The following is a 15,327-nucleotide window of genomic DNA, read 5'->3' as shown; positions in this document are numbered from 1 at the left end:
TTTCCTTTCTTTCTTTCTTTCTTTCTTTCTTTCTTTCTTTCTTTCTTTCTTTCTTTCTTTCTTTCTTTCTTTCTTTCTTTCTTCTTTCTTTCTTTCTCTCTTTCTTTCTTTCTCTCTTTCTCTCTTTCTTTCATTCTTTTTTATCTCACTATCACTACCCACAAATACTTCCCCTCTCTCTAGAATTCTTTCTTTACAAGATGCTCAAGGCTGCTCTGATGGGCTCCTTAAAATTTCAGTGTGAGGATGTATACCTTGAAAATCTGCAAACTTCAAATCAGGGCCTGATTTATTGTTGATTATTATTATTGTTATCTAGACTTAAGAAAGTGATAAAATATTAACCATGTAGATTAAGCTTAATTGTCCTGTGTACATTTCCCCTCTACCTCTCCTAGCCCATTGTTAAACCATTGTAGTACTTGTAACAAATAAGTGTAGTCAGGCAAAATAACCCTCCCACATTTTCATGAAGGCTCCCCTCACACTTAAAATGACTTAGACCCTGAGCATAAGGTGAGCACCCTAGAGAAAGCCTAGCTTAGTGGTAAGAGCACTGGATTTGGAGTTTAAAGACATGGATTTGAATTCAGGTTCCATTTATTAGCCAGGGTGACCTTAGGTAAGTCACTAATATCTCTGAGCTTCAGTTACCTTATCTGTAAACTTCAACTGATAAAGGTGCCAGTACCACAGCCTTTATAAAGGGCTACATAAGAGCTATACCTGTGACAGATAAGGCAGGGTGGAGTTTGTCTCAGGCTTTGTTTCTGGGATTTGGGAGGAGTGGGTTGGAACTGGTTTAAGAAAGGTGAAGTGGAATCTTAGTAGAAATAGCCCTGGATTCTGTGCCCACACTCCTGGGTTCAGAGCCAAGCTCAGCTACCTGTGATACCTTGGATAAGTCAACCATTCTCAGGGCCTCAGTTTCTTTATCTGTAAAATGAGGCAGTTGGGACTAGTTGATATCGCTCCTTTCAGTTCATGATCCTATTATAAGAGGTGGCTGAGGCTAAGGAATCCATCCATCTTTGCTTGGCACAGGCTATAACATATCTCAGTACAACATTGCCACAGGAGAAAAAAGGAAACTCAGGAACTGTGGACCACATTAATTTTCACATTAACCACACATTTTTCACATTAATCTAAGATTCTAATTTTTCCACATTGACTTTTTTTGGGCCTTGCCCAGTTTCCATGATTTTGGACCAGCTGATACTGATGGGGTCTATTCTGAGCTTTCTTGGTATGTCAGTGACTGGTAACTGGCTCCAGAGAAAAGTATATCCAGTCAGCCCCAGTTTCAAAGGGCCCCAAGTTCTGTAGAGGTCTAGTCACATGGCCACTCACCATTATTGTCCAGCTGGAAGTTTTCAGTTAAATATCAAGCTTCCTGTATTTTCTTCCTTCACACAGCTTATGACACAGATATTTTATGACAGGCTTTCAAGGTCATGTGTCAGTTTTTATATCATTCCTCATAAACCCTTGTGTCAAGTGTTGCCCCTTGGTCTTAAGGAAACATCTGGCAAGGAAATACATGTAGCCCAACATTTAATGCTGTCCTCTGCCCTTTTTCCTGCCCCCCCCCTTATTCTGTTTCTTACTTCATCAATTTACATCAGCAAATACTGATGGAACATTTGCTTTGTGCAGTGTTGGGGTGAGTGAGTGGATAGGGTGGAAGTAGGGGAGTAGAGGACATTGGGAGTTGAAACAAAGGTAGGTAAAACTCAGGAAGCTTAGTGAGTAGAATACTGGCCCTGAAGTTAGGAAGACCAGAGTACAAATTTGGCCTCAGATATTTCCTAGCTGTGTGACTTTGGTCAAGTCACTTAACTTCTGATTGCTTAATAAAATGATCCATTGAATCCACTCGAGAAGGAAATGGCAGACCACTCCAGCATCCTTGCCAAGAAAACTCTATCGTTAGCTATGGTCCATGGAGTCACAAAAAGACAGAAATGACTGAACAACAACACATAGGTAGCAAGAATCAGACATACCTCTAGTCAGTGGTTATGTGAGCAACAGTCACTAAATGGAGTGCATTAGGCAACTCTCTATGACCCTAAATTTAGAAGAAAATGGCTAATCTTCATTAGCAAAGAAAAATCCTAAATCCAATCCCAATTCCTATCATATCCAAGTGCAAAATGAGCAGAATCAGAATCCACTCCAGTTCTCCTAGCTCCTGGGATAAGGATTACACCAAGAAAAATATAGTAAATTCCATGTGAAATAGAAAGAGTATGTTGTGTGGGCACAGAGCAAGGTATAGCGATGGGTTTAGGGGATCAGAGAATACTATGGAGCAGGGTGGGAAGGGAATGGAACTGGAAAGACCTGTGAGATTTTGGTAGGCACAGATGTAGGACAAGAGGGTTCCAGGTGAAGGGAATAGCATGAGCAAAGACTCCAAGGCGGAAAAACCCAGGGCATGTAGGGAACAGTGAGTATTCCAGTTCAGCTAGAACAGGGTGTATGTGTCTGGGAACAGGAGGAGATGTTTGAATAGATTACTGGGAACCAGATCCAGAGGGCCTTGAATAGCAGGCTGAGGAATTGGGACTTTGTTGTAGAAGAAAGTGCACAGAGTTTACTAGTTTGTTAGCTGTTCCTCATAACCTTGGATCCTTGGGATTTACTGTTTTCATCTGTAACAGGAGGATCATAGTGTTGGCCCAAATGAGAGAACAGAGGCAAAAGCTCATTGTAAACTTTAAAATACTAGAGCAAATGCCAGCTCTCACAGGGCCCTCTTGGTAATGCACTAAAGACCTGTGACATGTTGTCATTATTATTGTTGCTCTTTATTCCATCAGCAACAGAGAGCCATGAACATTGGTTAGCCTTTAATGGGACATAATCAGGTTCATTCTCTATGAGGCGCAGTTAGATAGAGGGATAAGAGATGGATTGGAGGTAAGTAAGACTGGAGGCTGGAAAACTAGTCAGAAGGCTAGTTACTCAGTTACAAAGTCTTATCACTATTTGGTGCCCTACCAAAAGCCAACAAGGCTTTAAATTCAGGAAAGAAAAACAGGAAAACCATTCTTTTGGTGCATTCATGTAGCATCTACTATGTAATAGGTGCTGAGTTTAAGGGCTTTTACAAATATTATTATCTCATTTAATCCTCACAACAACTCTGGGGGATAAGTGCTCCTACTAGCCCCATTTTACAGAAGAGGAACCTTTGGCAAACCAAGGTTAAATAACTTGCCCAAGATCATTCTGCAGCTAGGAAATGTCTGAGACTAGAGATAAACTCAGGTTTTTCTGATTCTAGTCCTTGCTATCTATCCCCTAGAATAAGCAGCCCCAGTTCCTTCAACTTATCCTTATATGACAAGGACCTACAGCCTTTCACCATCCCGATTTCCTTGCTCTCGGCATTTTTCAAAATATTAATCTCTTCCTTAAACTGTGGCTTTTCTTGTACAATAGAACACAATATTCTAGATGTAGAATGACAGTTCAGAGACAAGCCCCAGGACCACCATTTCCTAGCCTTGTGACCTTGGAGAAGTGCTTTCCCCTCTCCACACTCCAGTTTCTTCAACCATAAAATGGCAATAATTAGTTACACTACCAGACTTGCAGGGGTTGTTGTAAGGATAGTGCTTTGTAAAAGGACAAATGTTATTATTATTAACAGCCTCTCTTCCGTTTTTTGTTGACGGAGCTTCCTACTCTTATTTTTTGTTGATTCTCTGTGGCCTGCCTGCCACTGTGTATGTGCCTTGCAATGTGCAAGAATGCATATGGAAAAAGAAATTCTTCATTTAGACTGCCTGAAGAACCTCCATTACATACCTTCATTATGTTACCTTTCCCCAGTAAGGCAAATGACAGTATGGAGGTAGAAAAGGAAGACTGAGACACATACCCTTATTTATAGGACTCAAGAAGACAGAAGGCCACAGAATGACTAGCAGGCAATTCCTATTACATAATCCATTCAGACGTGGACCTTATACCCAAATGTAGTCACACTGGCCTTTGCCATAGCATCTGCCCAAGTCCAAACACTCAAACCAACTGCCTAGTGCAGTCTCTATCACAACAAAGGCATTTAGAGAACTTTGACCCATTGCCCCCAATGAAAAGTCCTCATTTACTTTTGTTTTCAAATGGCTCATATTTTATTTCTCAGCATACATTAATACAACATTCTTGCCTATGGTCTTGTTGGTTGTTTTCCTGTGAAGAACACTCCTGCCATTTCCAGCTCCCAATCCAGTCTCAACATCTGATCTTCCAATTGTGTCTTTCAGTCATTTTAATCATGTTCCAAACATAGCCATTTATAGTAGGGCATGACTCAACAACAAATCGGAGGCTTTTAAAAATTTTTTACCAACAACAGTCATATTTGGAGTTGGTGCTGAGAGATTAGAATTTTCATTCTCCTAATTAATGTCTGTGAGACCTTGGACAAATCACTCAATTTCTCCAAGTCTCAATGGCTTCTTTTATAAAGGGAGACCATAGCTCTCAACCTGGCATCTAAGAATTTGTTTTAAAAACCCTTTCAATAAAATTTATTTCCTTTGTAATTCTGTGAATTTTTTTAAATTTGAAGATATTTTGAAAAGAAGTCCACAAGCTTCACCAGATCTCCTAAGGAATCCATCACACACACACACACACACACACACACACACACACACACACACACAGTGGTGAAGAACCCCAGGACTAGGTTATTCTTCAATTCTAGATTCCAGCTCAACATCTTATGAGCCTTTGAAATCAGTCTCTCTTCTCTAAGGATTTGAAGGACATGTTGCGTGCCTAGCCCATTAAAGATTTTCCTCAGGTTCAGTTTTCCTCCTTGACAATTGTACAGCCAAGATGGTACCTCTTGTCCAATGCCACGTGTGTCCTTAGTGATTTGCTGGACAGTTTGGTTGTTGTACTCATTAAAATATCTTGATCCAATCTATTGCTGCCATTCCATAAGCCTGTGTTGTGTTTCATCTTCTACAGCCATGAATTCTTTGGATCACAACATTCTGTCAGCTGTAGCTCTGAGACCAAATAATCCAATCTCTTCCTATCTTTCCAGTTTTCTTACATATCACTCCCCTTCTTGCATTCTGTTGTCCAATCGTACTAATCAACTTCTAGTTCCTCACATACTATTTTCTTTGTATCCCCCAAATACAGAACAGTGTCTGGAATATTGTAGGCACTTATAAACACATTTTGGTTGATTTGTTGGGTAGAAGAGTGAGCTTTCCTTGTCTTATTTTCCAAAAGAGTTAAATGCTCATCATATTTTCTTGAGCACTTTCCTGGTATCTCTTCCTTGTCTCTGTTATTTCTCCTCTGTTTTTATTGTCTGTATACATGCTGTATCATTATAAGTGTTTCCTCAGTATTTAGCATAATGTCTTACCCATGACAATGAACCAAAATCAATTGGAATCAAGAAAGTCAAGGAAGGGAATACACATTTATGTATTGCCTACTATGTGCTAAGCATTGCTAAGTACTTTCAAATAGTATCTCCTTTGATCTTCATAGTACCTGGATGAGGTAGGTACTGTTATTATTCCCATTTTATAGTCCAGGAAACAGAGGCTAGATGACTTGCTCTGGACACACAGCTAATGAGTGTGTGTGAGGCAGGATTTGAAGCCAGGTCTTTTCAACTCTGGGCCAACCGCTCCATGCACTAGCAGCCACCTAGAAGCAGCCAACTACATGCCCAAGTCAGACCTAGTTTTGGTTCCCTACTTTGCCATTTTCTGGCTATGAGACCTTGAGAAAAGTTCATCTCCTGTCCAGTCCTGTTTCCTTATCTGCAAAGTGAAGGGGCTAGACTATAGGACCCTTAAGGTCTTTTTCTAACTTCAAGCTTATGAACTGTATAATTTCTTTATCTAGTCCCTTTCATCTCTCTGACTTTTTGAGTTTCTGGGTTAGGCAGAGAAAGTGGCAGAAGTAACACTGGGAGCAAGGCTGTCTACTGGTGACACCTATAGTATCCACAGAACTCTGCTGGATGGAGAGCATGATGTGTACAAAGAACACCAAATCTTGTGGTTATAAAGACAGACCAAAAAGAAAACAGCAAAAGCAGGGCAGAAAACCCCACAAAATGGATCACTTGGTAAACAAAAGGCTCCTTTGTGTGCTTAACTTTTTTATTTCCTTTTTTTTCTGGGTACATCCTAAGTCCCAACTCTAGAGTTGTAGCCCACTTTCTTAGGCAGGAACATAGTGTAACTGGGGGCCCTGGATCTACAAATCCCAAACTTTAGGGAAAGGATTAAGTTCTAATCTCAACCCCTCTTTTGGCAGCTCTCTTGACCCTTAGAGAAGGTCAGAGTTCATAGGCTGAGCAATTTGGGGCAATGTTTGTGCTTGATCGGCATTTCATAATCGGTTTTCTAAATATCACAGAACCCAAGAAATAGACACAAAGCCACTAACGAGCGAAACCATTCAAGTTGGAATTTCAGGGTCCAAAGAGAAAACTCCCATAGGATGAAGGACCTGAGAAAGGAAAAAAAGTTCACTTCAGCCCATATCCTAAGAACTAGGATAGGCTGAGTTGGCAACTTTTAAGTTTCAGGAGAAGAAATTCGACTCCTGGGATTGCTGCCAAAAGAAGGCCCCTGGGGTTAGAGGCCCAGTGTTAGAACAACATGGGATTGTGGTTGAGCAACGGAGGGCTATGCCAAGAAGCCCCAGTGATTAGGAATGAGGGAGGGCACCTGTCTAGCCACTGCAGCGTGACTTGGAGAGGTACACACCTTGAACAGGAGAGAAAAGGCAAGGCTACAAGACAGCAATCTGACATTTGCTCCACTCTATCTTTAATCCTTACACATCTTTAGGCAGATTTTTCAGAATCCCTATATTTTATTTAAATTTTTACTTTTTGAAGTTGACAGGTTAAAAAAAAAACTAATCTATTCCTCCGTCTACTCTTTCTCCCCACCCCAAATTACATAACTTTTTAAAGAACCAGAAACAAAAATAAACCCTTAACATATAGCTGCAAAGTCCAGCAAAAATCTTTCTATATTTTAAGTTCTTCAATTAAATGTCAAGAGATAAAGCCCATGGTCTATTTTCAGTTTTTTGGACACATAACATATCACTACACTGATGAGAGTTCCAGAACCTTTCAAAATTGGTTTTCTCCATAATGTTATCAGCATAAAGTACATCATTCTCCTAGTTCTCCTTACTACAGTCAGAAGCAATTCAGAGAAGTTTTCCAAGTTTCCTCTGAAATTTTCTATTTCATCATTTCTTAATATCCCATTGGTTCATATATCATAATTTATATTGAGCTATTCTTCTATAAGAGGATACCTGTCATGGGGACATCTAGGTGGCTCAGTGGATTGAGCCAGGCCTAGAGATAGAAAGTCCTAGGTTCAAATCTGACCTCAGATACTTCCTAGCTGTGTGACCCTGGGCAAGTCACTTAACCCCCATTGCCTAGTCTTTTACCACTCTTCTGCAGAACCAATACACAGTATTGATTCTAAGATGGAAGGTAAGATTTTGTGTTTCTTTTTTAAAAGACTCACTTTAGTTTATAGTGCCTGAGGGTCACCTTTCTGGATCTAATATTAACTCATTTGTGAAATAATAGATTAGAACTGGCTTAAAGTCTCCCAAACATTTTGGAGGGGGAAAGACCACTTTTTAATGTAAAAGAAACTTAATGTGATAGTAACTGAATCATTTGTACCTATTGATTAAGAAAATTATATAATGATCAAAACTACTATGAATTCAATGATGCTTTTCAATTAATTTGTATTTCATTATTCACAAAAGTGAATCTATTTGAAAAATAATAACAAATATATTTAATTAAAGAAACATTTGGAAAATAGAAATAAGCATATGTAATTAGGGATAATAATCTTTGAAAAGAAAAGAATGAATACCCAGCTTCTTTGGAGGTTTCCCAGTCTAGAAAATCAGAAGGTTCTCTTGATCATTCCCATTACATATATATGAGAATAAAAAATTGTTTTCAATCTACATAATATTTGTTTATTTGTGGATTCATATAAAATTTGGAGACTTATGATAACGATATGGACTCCCCAGTAGTCTATGGCCCATGCATGTTTTAAAAACACTAGACAAGTTAATCTCTAAATTCTAAATCTTGTGGCCATATGAATGTCACCCTAAGTGTCTGAATAAAGCTCAAGTATCATTTATTTTGGCTTTCCCACTGTATCAATTTATATTTATTTCATCAGTCATGAAAGAAAAAAAATCTGTTTTAATCTGATATTAAATTCTGCATTGCTATTTTATAATTTTGTTTGTTGGTTGGTCCCAGGGATCCTTTCCATGCTTTGTTATTTTTGTTTATTTTCTCACTTTTCTACAGGACCAACATGACTACAAACATTTTACAAAAACACCCATTCAGATTGCTATCTAACTTCTGAATTCTGACCAAAGTGAGAGATCCAACCAATTTTCGAGTCAGAATCTTTTAGAAATTCATGGTTCCTACCTACAAGATAGATTGAGTCTTTGAAAGAACATGACTCAGTGTGATACTATCATCACTCTTTCACGTGCATCCATGTGTGTGTGTGTGTGTGCGTGTAAAGTCTTCTACTAAGGGTAATATTGCCTGATAGAATTTTTACTGAATTCAATTTGGTGTCATTTGGCAGTAACTTTGCTTCATTATCTCATTTCCTGAAATTTCATCTGATTTGAAAAGCTGAAGAGAAACCGTGGCCCTTTGACTATCTCTCCTGAGTAGCAATGGCAAAAGAATTAATTGCCAAGTGGCCAGTCTACTGGTAACGAGCCTCTCCATAGCTGGTTAGGCTGGTCCTCCAAAATTGAACTTGCTTGATTGCTTAGGTGGGACTTGAGTCTTTGCAGCATGACAGAACCTGAAAGAGCCTGCTCTTTCTTGGAAGTACCTTCAAGAACCCAGGGTCACCTTCATGCCACAGTGGAGCTGTAGTGTGTAGGGTGGGCAGGAATGGAAGGGTTGTGATCCATATCCTTGGTGAAGTTATAAATCCATTCAAATAGAGGACTATTTTAAAAAATTTATTTAAAAAAATTTTTTTTCCAATAGGTCTTGATCAAAGACAAGTAAAACCCAGTGGAATTGCACGTTGGCTATAGGAGGGGAGGGAAAGAACATGAATCATGGAACCATGGAAAATTTTTCTTAATTAATCAATACGATTAAATTAAAAAATATATATTTTTCCATGTTCACATTTTCTTTCCCTCCCCTCTTTCCTTCCCACTCCCAGAGTGGTGGACTATTTTTGCTGTTTCTAATTGCCTTTATTTGACCTCCTTGCATGTCTCACTTCCTGATTGGCAAAAGGCATTAAAGAACAAACCAAGGATCAAATAATCAATAAGTATTTATTAGCAGGAACCGTGTTCTGTGCTGAGGATACAAAGACAAAAATGAGATACTCTGCCATCAAGGAGCTTCAATGTTATGAGGGGAAACATCATCCTGTGAACAGGGCGAAGTATACGTATGTATCCATAGATGTGTGTATAAATACAAAGTAGTCACAAGGTGATTTTTGGTGGAGGAGGCCTTAGCAACTGGAGGGATCCCACGGGGACTCCTGTAATAGGAGGAGCTTGAGCTCAACTTTGAAGGAAGCTAGAGGTTGGAAGAAGTGGAGGTAATAGGTGCATGCCAGGATGGAGTTCAGCCCATGCCAAGGCACAGTCAGGAGATGGATTTCCTGGTGCAAAGAGCAGTAAGTTCTGTTAGACTGTGGACTGTGTCAGGCATTCTACAAGCATTTATTAAGCATGTACTATGTGCCAGGTACTGTATCAAGCACTAAAAAGAGTCCCTGTCCTCAAGTACACATTATAATGTGGGAGATAACATGTAAAACCCATGTACAGACTAGGAATAAATAGAGTAAAGAGAAGGTCGCCTTTGAAGGGAAGGCATTTGGGCTTTCCCACTGGATGAAATTTAAATTAATTTTATTAGTCACAAAAGAAAAAAAAATTATTTTAATCTGACAGTCCTGAAGAAGGTGGGTTGTGAGCTGAGGGCACAGGAGATACGAGATACAGTATTGCATGTGAGGAAGTACAAGAAGGCCAGGAGAGCTGGATCATAGAATTCATGGAGGGGAGTCAAGTAGAGATGGGAGGGGGCTAGACTATGAAGAGCTTTAAGTGTCCAACAGAACATTTTCTATTTGATCCTAGATGTAAAAGGGAACCACTTGAGTTTACTGAGCTGGGCAGACAGGGAACGGGGTGGTGGTGGTGATATGATCAAATTTAGGCTTTAGAAAAAGCAGTTTGAAAGCTGAGTAGAGGGTAGATTGGAGTGGGGAGACACTTGAAGGCCAGGAAACCAATTAGAAGACTATTGCAATAGTTGAAGTAAGGGATGACAGGCACCTGAAGTAGGGCTGTGAGTGGAGAGAAGGGGTTAGATCTGAGAGATGTAATCAAGGTAGAAACAAGAAAATTTTGCACCAGATTGGATAGATAGTGAATTAGAGTGAGAAATGGAGGAATACACAGAGGCTAAGAGCCTGGGTGAGTGGGCAGATGGGAGAGCCATTCAAAGGGCTGCAAAAGGGTAAAAAGTAGATTTTTTATCAGAGGAATAAATGACAAAAACCAAAATAAAACTCAAAACTAGATGGACTGTTCTTAGAGTGAGAACATGAGATTACCAAAAAATAACCTGTGGGCTCTCCTGAAATCATTCCAATGGCAGGAGAAAATTGAAAAGGCTACCCCCATATTTGGTGGACTCTCCTGTGCCAAATTTATGAGGATCTGAATAAGATTCATACAGAAGGCACAGATGTGGATATATCTGTATCAATGAAGGATCTCGCATCCACATGTGAGATCAGAGATACATTTGAGTATGTGCATAGCCTTACTGACTTAAGTACTAAACTCTGTAGCTTTTCTACTCTTAAAGAATGACTGCTGCTGTCAGCATGCTCTAAATTCATTGCCCTAGGGAAAAGCCCCAATCACTCCACCCTCATTGTGGCTCTGCATAGTTGATACTTATTTAACATATATTATTTTATCTGATTCTCACAACAACCCAGTGAAGACAGCAGTTCAAATATTTTTATTGCCAGACCATGAGACAGGCTTACAGAGTTTTAAATTTGATTTTGTTTGATTTATAGCAATTTCTTAATTAGGGCACAATGGATAGAGCAATGGGGTTGGAATCAGGAAGACTCATTTTCATGAATTCCAAACCATTCTCAGACACTTACTAGCTATATGGGCCTGGGAAGGTCACTTGACCCCGTTTGCCTCAGTTGCCTCATTTGTGAAATGAGCTGGAGAAGGAAAATGGCAAACCACTCCAGTATCTTTGACAAGAAAACCCCAAATGAGGTGACAAAGAGTCAGACATGAACAACAAAAACAACAGTATTTTATAATTGTCAAATCTGATGGTCATTTCTCAGTTTCAATCTTTCTCAATTGATCAAATGCATTTGCCTCCTGGACATTGTTTCCTCTCTGGTTTCTCTCCAAGTTTCCCTCTTACCTGTCTGCACCTTCTCAGTTTTCTTTCTTATCCATATCATCTCCCCAGTTGTGGATATTCCCCAAAGTTCTGACCTAGGGTTTCTTATCTTCTTCTATACTATCACATTGCATGATTTTAAATCTCTCCCCACTCCATCTTCCACTCACCTGCCAAACTGATCTTCCTGAAGTATAGATCTGATTATGAAAGCCCTTTACTCAATTTATCCAGTAGCTACTGCCTATAAAATCCTCTGTTTGGCTTTTAAAGCCCTTTATCACTGGCCTAATCCTCTCCTATTTTCCCTGAATAAAGCTTACACTTTACTCCCTTCCAATTATATTTTAGCCCAGTGATACTGGCCTCCTTGCTATTTCTCATCCAAGATACTCTATCCCATGACTCAGTATTTTCATTGGCATTTTTCATTGATGCCTGGAATTTTCTCTATCCTCATCTCCATCTCCTTGTTTCTTTGATTTCCTCCAGCTCTCACCTAAAATTCTACCTTCTCCAAGAAGCCTTTTACAATCCTCCTCAATTCAAGACCTTTCTCTCTATTGATTATCTCCAATTAATCATATATATATATATATATATGGTTTTCCACAAAATTATTCGTATGTTGTTTCCCCCATTGTACTATGCGATTCTTTTTTTTAAGTTATATTTTATTTGATCATTTCCAAGCATTATTCATTAAAGACATAGATCATTTTCTTTTCCTCCCCCCTACCCACCCCCCCCATCCCCCATAGCCGACGCGCAAATCCACTGGGCATTACATGTTTTCTTGATTTGAACCCATTGCCATGTTGATAATATTTGCGTTAGAGTGTTCATTTAGAGTCTCTCCTCTGTCATGTCCCCTCAACCACTGTATTCAGGCAGTTGCTTTTCCTCGGTGTTTCCACTCCCATAGTTTATCCTTTGCTTATGAATAGTGTTTTTTTCTCCTGGATCCCTGCAAATTGTTCAGGGACATTACACCGCCACTAATGGAGAAGTCCATCACCTTCGATTGTACCACAGTGTATCAGTCTCTGTGTACAATATTTTCCTGGTTCTGCTCCTTTCACTTTGCATCACTTCCTGGAGGTTGTTCCAGTCTCCATGGAACTCCTCCACTTTATTATTCCTTTAGCACAATAGTATTCCATCACCAACATATACCACAATTTGCTCAGCCATTCCCCAATTGATGGGCATCCCCTCGTTTTCCAGTTTTGGGCCACCACAAAGAGCGCAGCTATGAATATTTTTGTACAAGTCTTTGTGTCCATTCTCTCTTTGGGGTACAGACCCAGCAGTGCTATGGCTGGATCAAAGGGTAGATATTCTTTTGTCACCCTTTGGAGTACTATGAGATTCTTGAGAACAGGGTTTGAATCTTTGGTTTATCTTTTTTTGGAGGGAGGTGTTTGCTGTTTTTTGTATGTGCCTGGCACACAGTAAGTATTTAATAAATGTTTGTCTACTCATTGATTTTAACTATCACTATGCAAATGACTCATGCATTTATATATCCAGAGTCTGGGATCTCCATCCTGAACTTCAGTCTCACATCACCAGTTCCCTATTGGAAATCTTAAATTAGATGTCCCAGAGACTTTTTTTTAGCCCTTGCCTTCCGTCTTAGAATCAATACTGTGTATTAGTTCCAAGGTAAAAGAGCAGTAAGAACTAGGCAATTGGAGTTCAGTGACTTGTCCAGGGTAACCTCATTATCTTTGCCCTCACTTTTCAACTTGCTTCTTTCTGGCAAAGGTACCTACATCCTACTGGACATCCTACCAGATGTCCAGGTTTGCAACCTTGATATTATCATCAATTATCCCACACTCCACATAGCCAATCAGTTGCCCAATGTTGCTGTTTTAACCTTCACAGCACCTCTTGTATCTGACCCTTTCTATCTACTCCCACAACTCTGAATACTTCACATGTAGATTATTACAAGAGTTTCCAAAATGGTCTTCCAGCCTCAAGTCTTGAACCATTCCAATCAATTTTTCACACTTTGGCTGAAGTATTTTTCCTTAAGCGAAGATCTGACTATGTGACTTCCCTTCCCTTTATCCTATCACCTCTAGGATAAATAAAGTCCTCTGTTTAGTTTTTATAATCTTAGACCACATGTCTGAAATCCACTTTCTAACTACTCTCTCTCCTCCAATATCTTGTTCTTTAGTAGATTGGTCATATTCAACTCTTCATGACCTCATTGAGATTTTCTTGGCAAAGATCCTGGTGTGCTTTGTCATTTCCTTCTTTAAAAAAAACTTACCTTCCATCTTAGAAACAATACTGTGTATTGGTTCCAAGGCATAAGAGTGGTAAGGGCTAGGCAGTGGAGGTTAAGTGACTTGCCCAGGGTCACACAGCTAGAAAGTATCTGAAGCCAGCCATTTCCTTCTCTGGACCATTTTATATATGAGGAATCTGAGGCAAGAAGAGTTAAGTAACTTACCCAGGGTCACATACTTTGTAAGTTACCTGAGGCCAGATTTGAACCCAGATCTTCCTGATTCTAGGCCTGGCATTCAATCTATTGTGCCACCTAGCTCCTCTCTCCTACTCTCTGAGACATAGCCAAATCAGGCTTTTCTCTGCTCCTCACATACATTCATCTCCTGTCTCCTTGTCTTTGGTCTGGCCATTTCACATATCAAGAACACACATATCCCTTCTTCCCTCTGTCTCAGGGGTCCCTCTCTTCCTTTAAGATGTAGTTTGAGGACCATCATCTACATGATGTTTTTCTCACACCTACATGATGCTTCTCCTAATCTTCCAAACTTCTATTGCCCTTCATCCCAAACTACTCTGCATTTAATGACTGCATATATTTGTATTTGTTAGTTTTATATTTATTCTGTATTTTGTGTATTCTTGTTGTCTCCACAACTAGACTATAAGTTCATTGCAAGTAAGAATCATTTTATTCTTGGTCCTTGTATCCCCTGGTCTAATACAGTGCCTGGCACATGTCTGGCACTAAATAATTTGTTAGCTGATTGATTGATAGATTGACTGACTGGTGATCATATAAAATAGCTAGAAACATAAGTCTAGATCTTCTAATTCCAAATTCAGTATTCTTTCTACCTCACCGAAAGTGGTAACTCTTAATCTGATTTTGTGTCATACAGGCCTTTGACATCCTGGTAAAGTCTATGGATCTCTTCTTGCAATAACATTTTTAAATACATAAAATAAAATCTATAGAACTATAAAGGAAACTAATTATTTTGAATAAAATCATCAAAATATATTTTTAAAAAACAAGCTTGCAGACCTCAAGTTAAGAACACTTACCCTAAGGGGAAGATACAAACTTTCTCCCCATTTTCCAGAAAGCACTAAATCACTCTTGAATAGATAGACTAACTTGTTTCCATTTGGTTCTAGGCTCAGTGAGTCTGAAGAAAAAACTCATATTTTGGATTTTTGGAATCTCTTTCATTCGCCCAGATCACAACCTACCCTTATTTGCTCATCCTGTATAATTCCTACTTGTTGTTTCATGAATATTCCATGAAGAATCCATAGAATTTTCTAGAGACTTCCTTCCGCAAATCTCAGGATAACATTAACACTGCCTTTGAGTTGTCTCTTGATTTTTCTACATGATAGTGGCTTGAAAAGGGCTTTATATGTATTTTATCATTTGATGTTCCCATTGTTTTATTTTTTCTCCTGTTCTATCTATCATTAGCTTCATGACCAGCCAATTCCTTTCCCAGTCATGTACACCTGATAATTTTTTAAAAATTCCCTACATGTAAGTC

Source organism: Monodelphis domestica, chromosome 6 (genome assembly GCF_027887165.1).
Source record: "Monodelphis domestica isolate mMonDom1 chromosome 6, mMonDom1.pri, whole genome shotgun sequence".
In the NCBI taxonomy this organism is placed as follows: Eukaryota; Metazoa; Chordata; class Mammalia; order Didelphimorphia; family Didelphidae; genus Monodelphis; species Monodelphis domestica.
The sequence above is the reverse complement of the archived record's forward strand: the minus strand, read 5'-3'. Positions refer to the sequence as shown.